The sequence below is a fragment of the Lontra canadensis genome, unplaced genomic scaffold (genome assembly GCF_010015895.1).
Source record: "Lontra canadensis isolate GAN:19392208 unplaced genomic scaffold, GSC_riverotter_1.0 scaffold29, whole genome shotgun sequence".
Taxonomy (NCBI): Eukaryota; Metazoa; Chordata; class Mammalia; order Carnivora; family Mustelidae; genus Lontra; species Lontra canadensis.
The window spans coordinates 18,227,764-18,247,188 of NW_022631023.1; the positions used below are offsets into that span (position 1 = coordinate 18,227,764).

Below are 19,425 nucleotides of genomic sequence, written 5' to 3' on the forward strand. Positions count from 1 at the left end.
CACTGGTGGTAATTGTTCTCACAAGAAAACTAAGAAGGAGATATTGGAGAGGACACAGGATTTATTGAGGCCGTTTTGGTATAGTTTGCTGGCTTTTCAATTCCGTAATTTTCTCTTACCTCTTGATTTTTTAATTACTCCCTGCTCCAAGTCTAAGCCCAATATAATTCTGCCTACTCACAATATGCTGTATTCCAAAGGATAACACGTTCAGCTAGAAACGTTTAACCAATTTTGATGATCTAACTGGGATAATTGGTCTCTTAAGTATTCTTAACTGTCAAGAATAGTATGCCTAAAGATATTTCTTTTTTTTCCCTCCAGGCATGTTCTGCCACATACTTAAATGATTTTAAAGCTCTCTGATCCAAATCTTTAATAAAAATCTTTGAAAAGGCAAACATATCATGAAATCTTAACCCAGTCTGCGTTACCTTCAAAGATATAACACAGACACTCATATTAATTAAGCTGCAAGTGCCTGAAGCCTAATTAGGAATCTTGGACTCAACATTCTGAAAGAGTCCCAAATATTTTCTGACTGATCCTGTTTCCATGGAAACTAAACTTGGGAAGTAGTAAAAGACAGCAGAAATGACAAAATGGTACCACAGAAATTAGCTAAAAGAGTTATTCTTCATTTCAAAATAGAGGGAAAAAAATCCTCGTGTCCTACTATCAGATAGCACCTAGCAACTTAAAAGGCAATACCTATAAAAAATTCAGGAAGTGTGTGATATATGAAAATATTTATTTTTGCTTATGACAATATTCATGTTTTTCTTTTGATATTAACTTCTAGGAAAAAAGCCAGAAAATTATGGGGATTTTTTTTCTATTTCCCTTTTAAATGATCTATGATGCTAGAGTATGACTAAATTTGATAATAAATCCCTCAACAGTATTGGATGAGCTCATGTTTGGATATTTTTCCCATTTAGTTAAACAATATTTTCAGATCATGAAATACTTATTTCGGGCTAATGGCTTACCCTTCAGGTTAATATTGGTTTGAATTCAATTTGAGTTGTGAACAGAAGGCACGTATATGTTAAGAGAAAACCGCACTACAAATACACCGAATGTCAGAAAGCATTTTAATAACATATTAAGATCTTTAAGCCATCACCCACACTCTAAATGGAATACTCAAATTATTTTCTTGTTATGCCAGAAAAAAATTAGTCATCCTTCGGTGCCCCCCCAGGATACTGTGTGCTGATTCTAAATCCATACATGGGGTACGACAGAGGCTCCCCTCTCTTCTCCCTGTGCCTTTATAGTGCCAGAGTGAACACCAGAATAGAGCACCTTTTATTTCCCCTAAAACTCTCCTCAGCCTTCTCTCTTTCCTTATACATCCCAGTAGCCTCATCTCCCACATAGGAAAAAAAATGCGATCTGGAGTCAACAGTTCTAACTTACTTAAGACCTGCTTCTGTGTCTCCCTAAACATGTTCCGAACCTCTGCTTCTCATTTATGAAACCTTGATAAAAATAGTTCTGGGTACCTCACAGTATGTTAACAGGAGAATTAAGTAATATCATTTGTGTGAAGTGTTTTGTCAATCCTAAAGTTCCATTCAAATGCTAATTCTGTCTTCTTTTTAATCCTTCAGGTCAGCCATAGCTTTGCTCTGATCTCCCTTGGTTCTTCTGGCCTCCAGCTAGCCGACTTGGCAAAATTCCTCCCTGCTTTGTGCACTATTTCCCTGGGCACTTTTTCTTCATTGTCTCTGATCTTTTATATTCTGTAGCTGAGCACCTTCTCCAGACTCCACCTTCTCCAGTCCTTTGCCCCTACTAATCAACCTCTATATTTTTCCCAAGAACGTCTTCTCCCAGAGTGAATCTCCCTATTTTTGTTTACCGCGTACGTACAGGGGGTAGGTACAAGAGGATTTACGCCTTTATCCTCTTTTCAATGCTCTATAGGGACATTTTTAGTTGGATATTTTGTTGCCTCTTGATATTACAAAATAATCATTCCTTCTCAATGTAAACACTATGATTTCTCTGGTTCTTCAAATTTACAAACTTGAAATTACTGTTTTGATGTCTTTGATGGTCCCCCATATTTAATCAACCATTAAATCTTACCAATTTCTATTTTCAGTGTCTTTTGGATTTAACTGTTCTTAAACAATTTTGCCAGCTGTTACCTTAATCCTGTACCCTTTTACCTAATACTCAAGGTATAGTCACCTCTATCCTTCTAAGTCTATTCAGTATGTAAGGCTCAAAATTATTGTTTACCCTAAATACCAGCTTTTGGTATACTGCTTCACTCTTCAAAACTTCCAGCAACTTCTTGATGGCCCACTGCATCAAATAGAAACTTTATACATAATATACAATCAACTCCATGAATAGCAAACCATTTCTTGCTCCTTTTCAAAACAAGCTCTGTGTTCTAACCAATAAGAACTCTGAAAGGGGTAGTTTAGAACAACACTATACAAAATAATTTTAGCATCTAAATTAGCATCTAATTTTTTTCCCCATTTGAAAACAAAACGTTAAATTATGAAGAAATCTAATCATCATTAAATAAACCCCTTCATTGGGGCGCCCGGGTGGCTCAGTGGGTTAAAGCCTCTGCCTTGGGCTCGGGTCGTGATCCCAGGGTCCTGGGATGGAGCCCTGCATTGGGCTCTCTGCTCAGCGGGGAGCCTGCTTCCTCCTCTCTCTCTGCCTGCCTCTCTGCCTACTTGTGATCTCTGTCAAATAAATAAATAAAAATATTTTAAAAAATAAATAAATAAACCCCTTCATTTTACAAATAAGGAAAATGAGATCCAAATACAATAGTTTTCTAAAGCCTTACAAAAAACTAAGAGCGAACTAATACAACCTTAGTTCTTTGCATCCCAAGCTCCATTTTATATACGCCATAATTTTTGTTTCCTTGTAAACAAGTGACATTTATGGTTGGAGGTATAAGGAGGTCTTCTGACCCTCCAGTACAGATGTTTCACCTGGACGTATAATATATGAATCCAATAACATACCCCTGCCAAATAGACTGAGAACTCTAATTTATAAAATTAATCAACTTGAAAAATGAACATGATTCTGCCCACCATTCCAGTCAGTGTGAACATGCCCCTGAGTTACTCCATCATGGAAAATGTAACTGAGGGGTGCCTGGGTGGCTCAGTGGGTTAAGCCTCTGCCTTCGGCTCAGGTCATGATCTCAGGGTCCTGGGATCGAGCCCTACATCGGGCTCTCTGCTCAGCAGGGAGCCTGCTTCCTCCTCTCTCTCTGCCTGCCTCTCTGCCTACTTGTGATCTCTATCAAATAAATAATAAATAAAATCTTAAAAAAAAAAAGAAAATGTAAATGATACTCTTTCAGGTAAAAGATGAGAATCCATCATCCTCTGAGGGGGGGAATATATATACATATATATATTCAACACACTCATTGGTGAGATAACTTTGCTCTTCAAAAGAGGTATTTCTAGGATACCTGGGTGGCCCAGTGGATTAAGCCTCTGCCTTCGGCTCAGGTCATGATTTCAGGGTTTTGGGATCGAGTCCCGCATCAGGCTCTCTGTTTGGCAGGGAACCTGCTTCCTCCTCTCTCTCTCTCTGCCTGCCTCTCTGCCTACTTGTGATTTCTCTCTGTCAAATAAATAAAATCTTTAAAAAAAAAAGAGGTATTTCTATAACTGATTTCCAAAATTACGTGTCCTTATATTTTTCTAATAATAAGAAATCAATTTCCTCAAGTGTTCCAGCCCATGTAATGAAAAAGGCTTGTCTCAAATGATCTCATCATCACTCAGCAGATTTTGGTATCTCACCCACAAAGACAAATAGTTGAATGTGTGGAATGATGCAAGCAAGAGGGACATGGCTTGCTTGTTCAGGACTTTAAATATAAATTCTATGTGGGGAATATGATGCAGTCTGGTTTCCACTCTAAGAGGTAATGGGATGGGAGATGAAGTGAACTCCGGCTTCTATTAATGCCTACATTCTCTTGCTCATGAATTCATGGTGTATTTGGGGAACGGGTTATCCCGCAGAGAAATCGCTTCTGACAAGAAGGGCTACAATGAGAGTGTGCATAAGCTGCTGGCACAGCTCTGGGAGGCTTCTAAATGACCCTAATTTTTTCATTCTTCTCCCACAACCAGAGTCTTCTCCAGAGAATCCTCAGAACTTTGGGGTCTTCAAGGTTAAAGGAACTATGGGAAATTAAACCATATAAAGAACTCATTTGGAACTTGATATTAAGTTTTAATGACATGGATTTGAGCATTAAATGAATATTTTAGGAAGTGTGAGCAATTTTGAAATGTGCTTGAGTTGCTATGTTAAACACTGGAGCCTTACCCTATTAAAAAAAAAAAAAAAGCTGCAGTGGTCTCTTCTGTTATTTGGAAGAGCCAGAGGGTAGACGAAAGAGGTTTGATCAGACTGGCCTCCATTTAATAAATGTAAGAGGAAAAACTTGACATTTTTAGGAATTTAATCAATTCTCTTCCTTATGTTCACCTTTCCTTGTCATCAGTCTATGACTTTGCCATGCACTTATCTAATGGGTACTTCTAGATTTTAGGGAATAAAATATTTAAGTCCCTTTCAAAGGAAATGAACTCAAAGGCCCACACTACATTACGAAGAAAAACGTCACTGTTACATGCAGATTTACTAACAGACTTTGCTGTATAAACCAGGATCTTGGAGTTTGGTTAATAACAGGGTGTTTGGCTTGTTGTCAGGTATTTTCTTTTTCTGTTAGTGTGTCACAGACTAGCTATATTAAAAAAGGGGCCATTCCGACAGAATTCGGGTTTCTTATATTGGTTAAGTAAGGTGTAGAATTTAGGAGAGTGGATATTTCAAGTAGACTCACTTTGGTCTATTATTTTTTCTTTAACCAGGAGACTCTAAGGTGGCTTGTCCAATAAAACACAGAGGGGCAAAGAAAAGAAATACTGGCATTTTTATATATTTATCACATTGTTTTTTTATAGGTTTAGTTTTTTTATCATGACAAATTTTCCTTTTCTTTTTTTTTTTTTAAAGATTTATTTATTTATGTAATCTCTATACCCAACGTGGGGCTTGAACTCACAACACCGAGATCAAGAAATGTATACTGCAGTGACTGAGCACGCCAGGTGCTCCTATGACAAATTTTCAAATACACACCAAAGCAGAGAGAAAAGAACAATAGACTCCATATACTCGTTATTTGAATTCGACAGTTATAACGACAGCCATGTTTACTTCATCTATCCTTTTTGTTGTTGAGAAATTTTAAAGCCAATCATATATATCAATCATTTTCTTTATTATTTTAGGAGGTATCAATGCAAATTAAAGACATATGGCTATAATGACATTAAAATAACAAATTATAATTCATTTCTTAGTATAATCTAATGCCCTACCTTAGTCAAATTCGTGTAACATCTTTTTTGAACCGGGATCCGCATTTTAGCATTACACTTGCTTCTTGGGATTTTTTGTTTTGTTTTGTTTTTAATCGAGAGCTAACCTGACCTATTCTCCCATCCATTGACTTATTATGGAAATCTAGCTATTTATTCTGTAGAACAGCCCACTTTCTAAGTTTGTCTGTGTCTTTAATCTGTGCATCTACTCTCCTGTAAAGAGAAGGTAGCTTGCTAGTGGCTTGATTCAAATAAAGATCAATTATTATTATTATTTTCTTGAGGGATGAGCACAAACACTACGTAGGGAATGCCATGTGCTTTCTGCTGTATCACACAATGATTGTCCTACTTTTAAGGATGCTAAGATTAATCAGTGGTTTTAGGTGATAACAGACTGCTCCTTCCATTTTAAAGGTCCCTATCACATTTTGCCTAATTTTGAATAATCATATCCTGAACCAATGACATGTTGCAAGATGATGATGATTAGATTCTTTTGTTTTCCCTGTTATCTTTGCACATTTACTAGCTTGACTTCCATAAAGAAGAATTTTCCCTATCCGTTAAGGCTGTATGTTATACAGACAAACAGTAAAGGAAAGAAGATGAAGGCTTCTTTATTTTAATTGTTAAAAATCAGGGTAGGTTTTTACTGTTTTAAAAACATAATACTTGTATCTCTTTTTTTCCTTCACTGAAAATCTTGATATCTATACTATTATAATTATTGATTTGCATTATCCTGTAGTTGGCTCTAATTATGACCAAAGTGTAATGATTTTTTAAAATTTTATCAACTCTCTTTCTAATGTCTGTCATGAATACACTTAAAAATATGTTTGGCATCTTTAAGTCAATTGCCTTCTTTTTTTTTTTTTTTCACTTTTGGTTCTCGAATTGCCTCTAATTTGGCCACAGTGAGTCTTTTCATGTCGCATCCTGTGTCCTTTAGACACAACCCCATTAACTTTGAGAGTTTTCTTGCTTTCTGGCACAACAAAATAAATGTTTCTGGGGTTATATATGTCCAACCCTAAATATGGAATCAGATGTTCCTCCAAAGGTTCCCTGGTCACTGCTAGGAATGGTATTTAGAGATCACAATGTGTATGCTGACTTTTATAGTGTTGTAGGATAGATTTTATTCCTATTCCCAACTACTCTATTTCCCTTCCCACTTATTATCACGTGATATCCAGGGCGTCCTGGCTGGTACGATGCACTTCCCCAGCCCACTTGCAGTTTTGACCATGGGATTGCTTTCACCAACAAACATACGTTCTGGTAAGTGGAAGCTTTAAGAACAAACACATAGTTTAGTCCGTCTTTTGCTTTTCCCGTGGCCACAAGGACTGTCTGTCCCAAACAGGGTCGGCTCCTTCAGCCTGGGGCCTGGAATGAGAACGAGACATGCAGAGCCCAGATTCTGCAGCTGACATGGGGCCCCAAAAGGGTAAGTAGGCAAAAGTTCTGTGTATGGTGGCAAACTACTGAGATTTCTTAGGTTATTTGTCACTTGATTAAAATGAACTGATCCAGGTTGTGATTTCATCTAGGCTTTTTTAGTGGACAGAGATAGGAAACACGCAGTTTACGAACAAGAAAGCATTAGGAGTTCATGCTGACATTTTCAATTCAAATTTACATAATAGGACTTTTACGGTTTTAAAAACATAATACTTGTATCTCTTTTTTTCCTTCACTGAAAATCTTGATATCTATACTATTATAATTATTGATTTGCATTATCCTGTAGTATAACTTCAACATAACACCAGTTTTCAATTATTTTCATTGAAAATGTATTTGCAGCTTTATTTATCCTTAAAATGAATTCTACTACTCGGTGGCATATTATATTCTAAACTCAGACTGGAAAAATTCTTTCCTCTGCATGGTTACATCATTGATTTGGTACATAGTAGGTTCATTTCTGTTCATTTGTTTTCAATTTTTAAGAAAAAATATTTTATTTATTTATTTGACAGAGATCACAAGTAGGCAGAGAGGCAGGCAGAGAAAGAGGAGGAAGAAGGCTCTCTGTAGAGTAGAGAGCCCAATGTGGGTCTCAGTCCCAGGACCCTGGGATCATGACCTGAGCTGAAGGCAGAGGCTTTAACCCACTGAGCCACCCAGGTGCCCCTGTTTTCAATTTTTAAGATGGCCATGTTAGTGAATTTTTCTTTGAAACAGAACATTTAAGTTTTCACAACCAAATCTATGTAATAAGTTATTAAGAGAAACAAGCTCCATTTCTGCCCCTTCCTACCCATGGTGAGCGGCTTTCATTTAACCTTCCAGTATTTCTTCCTGACACAAAATATAGCATGCTACATTATACTGTTCTGCACCTGGCTTTTTTCCTTTGCTATACTAACACACGGAGATCACCCTTGATCCCTTTTATGGCTACATGGCATGCCGCTCTGTTCTTTGTTCAGCCAATCTCTTCTTGATGGGCATTTGATTGTTTTCAAACTTCTTTATAATAAGTAATTTTGAAGTAAATAATACCATGCATCAATCATGTGCTATGTTTTGCAAATACAGCTTTGGAATAGGCTCCCGATAGTGAAGTTGATGAGTCAGAAAAGACATGCAATGTTCCTACATATTGCTGAATTCTTCTCCATAGCAGATCACTACACAGCCCCTCAGCAGTCAGAGTGCCTGTTTGCTCACAGCTTCAATAACAGAAGATGCAGATGAGTTATGTGTTTTTGATAATCTGGCAGGGAAGAGATATTATCTTTGTGACAGTTTAATTTGCATTTAAGTGATGTTGAGCGCAGTGTCATATCCGAAAGAACTATTAAAACTTTTCTCTGGGAACTCGGGTTTGTGTTGTATGTGGGCCATTTTTCTATTTTGTTCTTTATATTTTTATTTTCTTTCCATTTTTTCAGGGCTTGTTGCATGTCAGTGACAATACTCTTTGGCTGAGACTTATGAGACTGAGAACCTTCTGGTTGAGATTTGGAGTGCAGATGTCTTCTTCCCAATTAGTCATTTGCCTTTGGTTTTTGTATGGTATTTTATTATTTTTTTTGAGCAGATGCTCTTTTGATATATAGTTTTAATTTTTAAATTTTTAATTTGTTAAGGATTTTATTATTTATTGATTTGAGAGAGAGAGAGTGAAGGAGAAGAGCACAAGCAGGGGAAGCAGCAGAGGGAGAGGGAGAAGCAGACTCCCTGCCATGCAGGGAGACTGATGTGGGACTTGATCCCAGGACCCTGGGATCATGACCTGAGCCAAAGGCAGACGCTTAACTATCTGAGCCACCCAGGTATCCTTCATATATAGTTTTTAAAAGAATGCATCCATGCTTTTGTTATTTTGGGAGGGTGAATTTATTACTTATTGACATTTAGATCTTTGATTCATTGGGAGATTATCCTCATGTACACTGTCAGGAGCCTATCATTTTCCCTCAAATAGCTACCCAATTGTAACCATATCTATTAAGCATTCTCTATGGTTTAAGATGCTCCTATTTTATACAGAGATAAATGGAAAGACACATCTCACATCTATACTAAATTTCCAAATGAACTAGGGCCAATTCCTGGACTTTATATTCTGTTCCATTGGTCTGCCATTCTATTCCTATACCAGACTCACAGTATTTTAATGATAGAGGTTTTATCAAGTGCTATAATCTAGGGCAACCATCACCTCATTTCCACCCAAAGGCACTACTGCTGATTTATTTTTCATTACCTCATTTGTCTGATACTTATTTTATATATATATATATATATTATAATTAACATAATATATTGATGCAGAAATACATGCATATCTTTCAATACCAAAAACGTATGTTGGGGCATATGCTCTTTTTAAGAGAAGTAGGACATGGAATAAAAAAAGTCTGAAGAACTAGCGCTCCAGGCAGGTGTTTTTTGAACAATTCAGCATCCTCATTCAGATTTTCTGGGAGAGTGGAACAGTAGGGCTGAAAATCTCAGGATGCCTCTAATCTTGGCATTTGTGATGGAAGAATACCCTTGGACCTAGCTGATGAGTCACTTGATCCAGAAGAAAGTTTTCACTGCTAATGAGCAGATGTCAAGATCCTACAAGAAGATATGATTACTGGACAAGAATGCCTAAGAAAACTATCTTTGGTTTGGAAATAAAGATCAGTTTATCAGGTCCTCCCTTCTCTTTTAGCAAACTTTTACCTACTGTGAGGCATGGATTGCTATGGTACCAATTGAGTGGCAAAGAGATTGGACCATGAGGGCCAAGTCTGGAATCCCCTGCTCGGGGCAGTATTTGCACAACTCTCTACCATTCTGTGCTGTAGTTTATCTCAGGCAGCTTGCGAAGAGGTATTGTTTGATTCATCTGAACCTTTAATCAGTGCTTACTAATTCAAGAGGAGGTTACATTAGTTTTTTTGTGTGTGTTTTGTTTTGTTTACAATACAAGAAGGCATCAAGCAATCAGCAAAACTTCTTAAAACTCTATAGGGCAGACCAGTCTCTATATAACCTGGTCAGTCTAAACTCTAGGGACATTATAGTTCATAAGGAAGGAGGAAGTTCTAAGAGCAGTCAAATTATGCATTCATTACGGAATATACACCCGACACATGTCCTTGGATCCTTAGTATTAAAATGTCATTTTATGAAGCTAAGAAGCAAATAAACATTAAACTCCAGGTTACTTACCTCTATTCAATTAAGTATTAGAGAATCGTCATGTGCCAGGCAGGATTCTAGGTGCTAGAGACACAAAGATGTATTTTCTCTGTCCTTGACAAATTCACAATCCAGAGAGAAACACATGTAAGCATGGTGACAAAAGCAAATGGACGAACAAAAAAACATGGTGACAGTATAGCCCAGTAAGTACAAAAGAGAACCAGGAACATACCAAGAACACCAGGAGTATAATATATGTGGGTAGACTTCAGCTTTGAGGAATGGATGAGCTGGAGAGGATTCAAGAGAAAGAAGGGGTTTAGACCTTCAGGGAGTAATTGCATTTGCCACAGAGAGAAAACTGGGACAATAACAACACAAGAGAAGAGAAGATGGCTGGGAAGGAGAAACATTGTATCTAAAATGGCAGATTTGTTCACTCCTTTACACACACCCACACAGGCAGGACACAAAGCACCTGACTTGTTCTGGGAACAAAAGCACTGTATGGGGCCAAAATCCAATGATCCACAGCTCCAATCACCTTATGTGGAATTTTTATCCTATTTTTTAATGACCTAGCCTACTGCTGTGTTTAGATTACTAAACAAATAGACCCTTGGGTTACTGTTTATTCTATGGTGGGCGTTCAACTTCTGATCAGAATCCATTCCTATTTTAAAGCGCCTCTAGAGCAATTTTAAAGACATTAGCACAATCCTCCATTTTCAAATTTAGCACTTTCCCAGTAGTTCAACATGTTCCCTTTTTATCTGAGGTCATTACTTCTTTGGTCTCCTTTAAAAATAGTAACAGTTTGCACTTGTCTGTAAGTCTTAGCTGGTGCTGGTGTTGGTCTTCTCTGGTGGGCGTTGGCCCTTATCCTCTACTCCGGACTTTTTTCATAGCATCAGAGTTGGAATTTTTCCCTTTCTAGAAAAGGTTTGGGAGTTTATTTCCCCTCTGTTTTGTTATATTCATTTTGTTTCACTACTTACTTTTGTTGGTTTTAATTAGACGGTAACCCCTGCTGCACTTCAGCTTAAGGATTTTAAAGGCCTCTGCAAGGTGTTATCATGGTCATATTTGTGAGATAGCTTTGGGTTGTGGCTTAATTACTAGTAAAAATAAATTTTTGCATGGGGAGCCTGAGTGGCTCAGTGTGTTAAGCTTCCAACTCTTGGTTTAGCTGAGGTCAAGATCTCATGAGTTGTGGGATCAAAGAAACCCCAACCCACCAACCCTCTGTGCTCAGCAGGGAGTCTGTGAGTCTGCTTGGGGTTCTCTCCCTCTGCTCCTCCCCTCACTTACATGTACACTCTACCTCCCTCTAAAATAAATCTTTAAAAAACTAAAAAATAAAGTTTTGCAGAAAGGCATAGAATATCATATATAATATGATTTGATTTATTGGAAGGTAAAAACAATAAGCATAGTAAATTTTTATTTTTATTATTATTTTTTTAAGATTTTATTTATTTATTTGGAAAAGAGACACACAGCAAGAGAGGGAACACAATCAGGGGGAGTGTGAGAGGGAGAAGCAGGTTCCCCTCAGAGCAGGGAGCCCGATGTGGGGCTGGATCCCAGAACCCTGGGATCAATACCTGAGCCGAAGGCAGACACTTAACAACTGAGCCACCCAGGCGCCCCTGATTTTTATTTTTAAAGAAGCTATACAAGTATGCTCATATATACTGGAACCGTATTTTCCCCCCAATTTTTCTGGAACTATATTCAAAAAGTTTAAGAGTAGGCTATCTGTAAGGAGCGGAATAGAAGTCAGGGGAGCTAGAAAGGAGAGTTATTTTTCATTTCTGTACTGTTTGAATTTACTATAAATGTACCTTTTTTTAAGTAAAATGTGTAAGTAAATGCATTCAGCAATGATCTATTCTTTGTCTTGAATTATGCCCATAAATAAAGTATTTAGCAAATTTTTACAGTGTGAGCAAAGCTAAAACTAAAAACAGCAGGTGACTGCTTTGACAAAAGGAGAGTGAGTGATCTAGAAACACCTAGAATGAAGGAGAAAGACCAAATTGGGCTTTTTTACTCCTTACCAGAATAAAAACAACTCAGTCCCAAACTGTCCCTGTGAAAAATTTTGAAAACTAAAACAAAACAGAAAATCTAGCAAAACAAATAAAAAATGCCAATGACATACGAAGAGAGAGAAAGGCAAAATTCTTCAGTGAAGAACTAAAACTTCCATCTGTTAAAATCATAAGCATTCTTGGGGCACCTGGGTGGCTCAGATGGTTAAGCATCTACTCTTGATTTTGGCTCAGCTCATGATCTCTGGGCCCTAGGATCAAGCCCTGCTTTGGGCTCTGTGGTCAGTGGGGAGTCTGCTTGGGGTTGGGGATTCTCTCTCCCCCTCTAAATTAAAAATAAATAAATTAATTAAAAAAAGAAGAAGAAGAAGAAGATGAAGAAGATCACAAGAATCCTTGCTCAGGACTGTTTGAGCCAAGACAGTGGAGAGCTAAGAGTATAGCTCTTGAAATGCCTTCATAGGACTGGTCCAGTAGTTCTTTGCTTTTCTGTTCATAAAATGTGGGAACAATTTAAACTGTAAACATTTCCAAACCTTTCACCAGCCTGAGGATTCCAAGAGTAGGATCCTATGGGTCCTGTTAGCAGGCATTCATTTGAGCACACACATTCTCTCTTTCGCTCCCCTGCTCTCTCTCTCCTCCCCCTCTCCCCACCTCTACCCCTCCATCTCTCTATCTCTCTCTGTGTCTCCATCTCTCTCATACAGGTGTACCCTCACATGTTTAGTTAACATAGAAGGCCACCCTTCTCCCCAACAAATCTATTCCAATCACCCTCCTAAGGATGGCAAATTGGGAATAAGGTAAAACAAAGCTAAAGGAAGACAACACCCGGGGAGGGAGGGTGTTAGAGAATAATATTGAAAGACAATAACTAGTAGCCCCAAAAGCTAGTTTCATGTTTAGATGTTGAGAGCTGAAGAGAGAGTTGGAAAAATGTGTAGCATACACCATTTAAAATTCCTTAAAAACCAAAGAGATGTTTTCCTCAAATCTTGATAAAATTTAATTAACTATATTTCAGATTTAAAACAACTTTCTGTGGGTGAATGTAAATGTCTAATTATATATGTACATGTACATGTTTTCAATAAGTCATATAAAAGAAATACTTAGGAAGTAACAGCCTGGACCACTCCAATAACATCTAACGGGGCTCCCCACTTCCACGTCCCACCCACCCATCCTGCCCATTCTCCACACTCCATCCAATGTGTTCTCTTTGAAAGGCAAATCTAACTGATACTCAGTGTTTAAAAGCCTTCAGTGGCTTCTCCTAGTCTTTAGGATAAATCCAAAATCCTAAATATGTCCCACAAGGCCCTCTTACCACCTGGCTGCTGTCTTTTGTCTTCCCCTGTCCTCCATGCTCTGGCTATAGGGAACTTCTTCTGCTTCCTAATTGCTTTTGCTCAAGTACCTCTCTACAGCACTGTTCCTCTGTATCTGGGATGGTCTGCGCTCTCCTTCTGTTGCCTGGCATATTCTTTTCGTGTAGATAGACAGACAGGTGTCTCTATATATATGTGAGTATTCTGTAATAATACAGATACATCTGTGTATTTTGTAATAAGACCTTAAAAAACACATTTTAAAATACATTCTTTAAATAATAAAAGTGAATAAAACAAACTTTATATTAGTATAATACTTATGAAACAGACTATTATTTGTGTTTGGATAGGACTCTCAGAAATGTAGGAAATCCATTATAAATGATAATATGAATGTTTAGCTCCACTGACCCCAAATATTATCAATAATAACAAGACCAGTTTTCTAAGTGCTATGTATGCTATAAATGTGTACATACTTAATTCACCCTACACCTCTATGAAGTAAGTCTATTATTGGGATTATCACCATTACAGATTGGTAAACCGACACACAGAGAAATCAAATAGCTTGTACCAGATCATACAGTTAGCTAGTAAATTAACACAGAATTCAGCATCAGAGTACATGTTCTTTACTGCTACACTACATGATTTGAAATAGATCTCAAAAACTACAGTTCTACATCACTATAAATTATAATTTAAAGGTAAAAGTTATGGTTGCTCCATGGGATCTAGAATATTCTTGGCTACAATGCTGATTACACTGTTACTGTGTACATCCTAATTTTGGTTGGTGTCATGGTTTCCCAGAGATGTCCACATCCTAATCCCAGGAGCCTAAAACACGGTACCTTACATGGTAAATGGGAATTAAGGTTGTAGGTAGAATTAAAGTTGCTAACCAGCTAACTTTGGGATGGATAGATTAATCTGGATTACCTAGGTGGGTCCAATGGGTCCAATGTAAGTGTAAGGATCCTTATAAGTGAAAGAGGGAGGTATATGAGAGAAAACAGATTTATGGAAGCCTAGCATTGCTGGCTTCAAAGCTGGAGGAATGGGGCCACCAGTCAGTGGCCTCTAGAAGCTGGGAAAACAGCTTGGAAGCTGATTCTCCATTCAAATCTCCAGAAGATAGCTGCCCTTCCCATACTTTGATTTTAGCCCAGTGAGACCTATTTCAGATTTCTAGCTTCTAGAACTTTAAGATAATAAATCTGTGTTATATTAAATTTATGGTGATTGTTTCTCAATAGAAAAATAATACAGTTGGGTTGTTTTTCTGAGTTCTGGTCATGTTAATAGTAACACCTCCCAAGAAAACAGTACCCACTTTTAAGTTTTCTTTCTCTGCTTTTGCCAAAGCAAGCCCTTGACCTAGATTCTGATTCCCCCTTTTCTATACTGACCTTTATCTTCCTCAAGGCATCAATCTGGCAATCCAGGTATACTGGAGTACTGACTCAGCAGTGCCATGGCATGAGAAGGTCATTTTAAAAAAATGGCCTGTACAGATTTCTTCTGGTCCCACTTCAACAAATACAGCAGCTCTAGCTTCCCTAGTTCAAAACATCTTCTCTACCAACAAGGCCTACTGGAGGAAACCAATGTGATAGAAACCATGGGTAGAGAAAACATGTGTAAATGCACATGCGCTCCTCTCATTAAACTGCTCTGGTGGAAGGAAAATGAGTATCATCAGCCTTAGGGAATTAACTGTTCTCTTTATTCTGACTTTTTGTTTTAGACGTCTTCCTTTGGGTTTTATTTTGTTTTGTTTTTTTTTTTTTGGGGGGGGGGTTTAGACTTCTTCCTTTTGAATGTCATCTCTGTCTCAGTTTTAAAACCGTTATCAGGTGTACCAGCAAGCCCAATCTGACCTATATGTTCATCAGATAATTAAGACCATGCCAGGATGGAACCGGTCTTCCTCTGCAGATTGATGATGATGCTTTGTTCTTAACAATGTTTACAGAGGGCAGACTTTTCCTGGCACTGGTTCCCTGGAGTGCTCTTTTGGGTCAGTTCCGCCACCAGGGCAGAACTTTGGGATTTTGCAGAAAATCCAGACCTCTCCCTGCTCCACGTCCTTAATAGCTAATGAGAGATTACTGACTCAGGCCAAGTAAGCCTGGCTTGGGTTCCAGTCCAGAATTGAGGACCAACTGTTACCAGTACACGGCTCCCAGTTACATTCAACTTTGTTTGATATAATGCTTTGCTTAAATGTCACCTCAGAGAAATCAGACACCTCACCTACCCAGGATTAGTTACAGCTTCATGATTTATATTGCAATCATTAATTCCATCCATCCATTTCTCCACGTCCTCCACTCATGCCCTTCCTATCTGATCAACAGATGTCTATTTACACTTCCTACTAACCAGGCGCTTTGCTTAGCATTGTGCATAGAGTGGTGAGCAAACATGAAAAAACTCCTTCCCTCATGGAGCTCCCACTTTCATGGTAAAGAAAAATACAGTTTCATAAACACACACGTAAATGTCCATATATCAACAGGTACACTGAATAAGTAGTCCAATTAACAGTAGTAGCAGCAACAACCAAAGTCTTCCAGACGACTAAGAAAGAAATAAGAATACAGACAAATGGAAATAAAGGAATGGAATAAGCATGATATTAAATACAATAGGATTGGGACAAAAGGGTGGTACAGTTATATTGGGGATGGATATTAAGAAGATAAGTATGTAATTAAAGAATAAAAATCCACAAGGTCTTTTTTTTTTTTTTTTTGAATGAAGACAGTGAAAGGAGTTAACTGCTCGGAGAGAAAAAGGAGAGAAGTCCTATTATCTGTGGAACAAATTCTTAGATCTTCAAATCCCAGTTCCATTTCTTTCTAGCCTATATGAATGAGCTTTCTTTGAGCCTTGGGGGACATTATCTGTAATCTGAAGATTTGCTTTTATTTGCTTTTATTGGAGCTCCCTTGGTTTTTATTACCTTGACAAGTTTGAGGAGTACATGTGAAGTATTTTGTAGAATGTCCTGTAATTGGTGTTTTTCTGATGTTTTCTCATGACTTCTATATCAGTATGGGCTTATGAATATTTATTTTATACTTTGGATTATTGTCATATTATATCATATTATATATTATTTTGCTTTTATTTGCTTTTATTTATGCATTTTCTGAGAACTTAAAAAGAGAGACTATTCAAAAAAGCCCTTAGTAACAGTATCTGATATATACAAAGTTTTTAATATACAGTTTTAGGATCTGGACATGAAACCTGAGTGGATAAATCACAAATAGGATTTGTGATTAGCCCTGAAAAACATTCTTGTTTTTCAACAACACTCTGATAGCAATGAGTGTACCCAATTCCTGTTTCTTGGTTTCTCTCATCCAAGATCATACTCAATGCCTACATCTTGGTTTCTCCCATCCAAGTACTAACGAGGGCCAACCCTGCTTATCTTCTGAGATGAGATGAAATCAGGTGTATTCAGGGTGGTATGCGGTAGACTCACATCTTGGTTTCTAATACCATTCTCCAATAAAAGGAACCAGCACTCTCTGGAAAAATGGCTGATTCTAGGACTGGAGCAGGAAACATAAAAGATCAGCCTGAAGCACTTTGTGTTGCCAAAAAGAAAGGAATTGCTAAGCAAAACAAACAGAAATGCATACACACACACACACACACACACACACATATGTGTGTGTGTATATATATCCTCTGACATACCCCATCATTATATATATAATAATGGGGTGTATTAGAGGATACAGAAACCACTAGAAGAACTCCTAGTGGCCAAAGCTGGAAGAACTTTAGTACTAAAATAAATAAAATCATATTTGACAATAATCCAAAGTATAAAATAAATATTCATAAGCCCATACTGATATAGAAGTCATGAGAAAACATCAAAAAAACACCAATTACAGGACATTCTACAAAATACTTCACATGTACTCCTCAAACTTGTCAAGGTAATAAAAACCAAGGGAGTCTGAGGAACTGTCACAGCGAAGAGGAGCCTAAGGAGACAGAACTACTAAATAGAATATAGTATTCTGAATGAGATCCTGAAATAAAAAAGGACATTAGGAAAAAATGAAGGAAATTTGAATAAAGTCTGGACTTTAGTTAATAATAATGTGCAAAAATGGTTTCATTAATTATGACATGTTTCATACTAATATAAAATATAATTAAAAAGGAAAGTTGGATGTGGTATATATGGAACTCTCCATACTATCTTCACACTATTTCTTTAAATGTACTGTTATAAAATAACTGAGCTTATTTTAAAAAGAAAGAAAGAAAGAAAGAAAGAAACATTCTTGCAATGCCAGACCTTTTAGCATCCTGGGAACAACACAGAAAAGATACACACATACTCCCAAATTATTCCCCCACAGGAGTCAGGGTTAGAAGGACCAATGGTGGGGCTCCTGGGTGGCTCAGTGGGTTAAGCCTCTGCTTCGGCTCAGGTCATGATCTCAGGGTCCTGGGATGGAGCCCTGCATCGGGCTCTCTGCTCAGCAGGGAGCCTGCTTCCCCCTCTCTCTCTGCCTGCCTCTTTGCCTACTTGTGATTTCTCTCTGTCAGGTAAATAAATAAAATCTTAAAAAAAAAAAAAAAGAAGGACCAATGGTTAGAGGCTCCTGGGTGGCTAAGATGGTTAAGTGTCTGCCTTTGGTTCATATCATGATCCAAGGGTTTTGGGATTGAGGCCCGCATCAATTTCCCTGTTCAGTGGGGAGCCTGCTTCTCCCTCTCCCACTCCCCCTGCCTGTGCTTTCTCTGTATTAAATAAAAAAAATCCTTAAAAGTGTAGAGCCAGTGGTTCGATTTACCCAAAGTCTGAAGAAGAGGTTATTCTCCTCATTCATCTAAGCCTGTGTTTACCTCTTGGTTATTTCTTGGCTACACTTTCAAACTTATTGTTTGAAATTGTATTATTGTTTGTATTGTTTCTATTTTGATCACTGAATAAGAATAGAAGAGTAAAACCATTTTCTCTGTTTTTAATTAGTGGCAATTGTAAAATCAGTCTTTTTTAATTGGAAATTTAGGATCGTCAACAAAATATGTATATAACTTTCCTGGCAGTTTTGTGACAATTCCTCTAGCCTGTCTGTTGCCCTTTACCATTCCTGCATTTTTTCTTTGTGCGTCCAATACGATACCAATTTCAAAACTGCATAACGGTTTTATCGTGAAGCCTTGCCTTCTTGGTTTGATTTTCTATAATATAGGTCAACACATGTCCCTTCACTGAGACAACTTGCACCTTCCTCCCCCACTAAGGAACAAAGCTCACATCGCGTTGAGTTCAGCAATACTCACTTCGGCAATAAGAGCGTGAGAAAAAGTCATTGTATTATGGTATTAGACACTCATCCGGCGGGTTATTTTAAATATTACCAGAACTTGAATAGCAACAATAATAACCCATTCTATTGAAGAAAAAAAAAAAAAGGAAAAAAGAGAAAGAAAAACGAAAAACAATAGAAAAAGGATTTCATTGCTGAAGTGCTTAAGATCTATTTCGATTTCCTCTATTTTCCTAAAAAGTTAACGCGAAGAAAACAAAATAACAGGATACATTCCCAGGATTTTAGGAGCCCAGAATCCGTGAAAAACCCGTTTAGAACCACCCCGTGAAATGGGCCTTGGGACGTCCCCCCATACCCGTTTCATTCAGCTTCTGCCTCTTTCTAACAACCATTCCGTTGGACGTCCCCTGAGGACACAGCAGCTGGCTGGAGTCCCCAGACCAGACGTCCCTAACTGAATATAGATGTGCAGGTGGAAAGGATCAAAGTAATTGTGGCTCAGCAGCCGCGAATTCCCCTCATCCCCCAGCCCCACAAGGACGCTGCCTTTCATCGCTACGGTCGGAAGCCTCAGAAATCAAGGCAACTCGAACACCATCCCCTTCCCCGGCACCTCGCGTGGGGCCGGCGCCTGCCT

The 19,425-nt window shown here is 37.9% G+C and overlaps 1 protein-coding gene across 1 annotated transcript in view; it reads right to left on the reverse strand.

The window, feature by feature from the left end:
- Positions 1-19,425, reverse strand: part of JAM2 (junctional adhesion molecule 2) — a 62,383-nt gene that overhangs the window by 42,024 nt on the left and 934 nt on the right. The gene's annotated exons all lie outside the window — the stretch shown is intronic.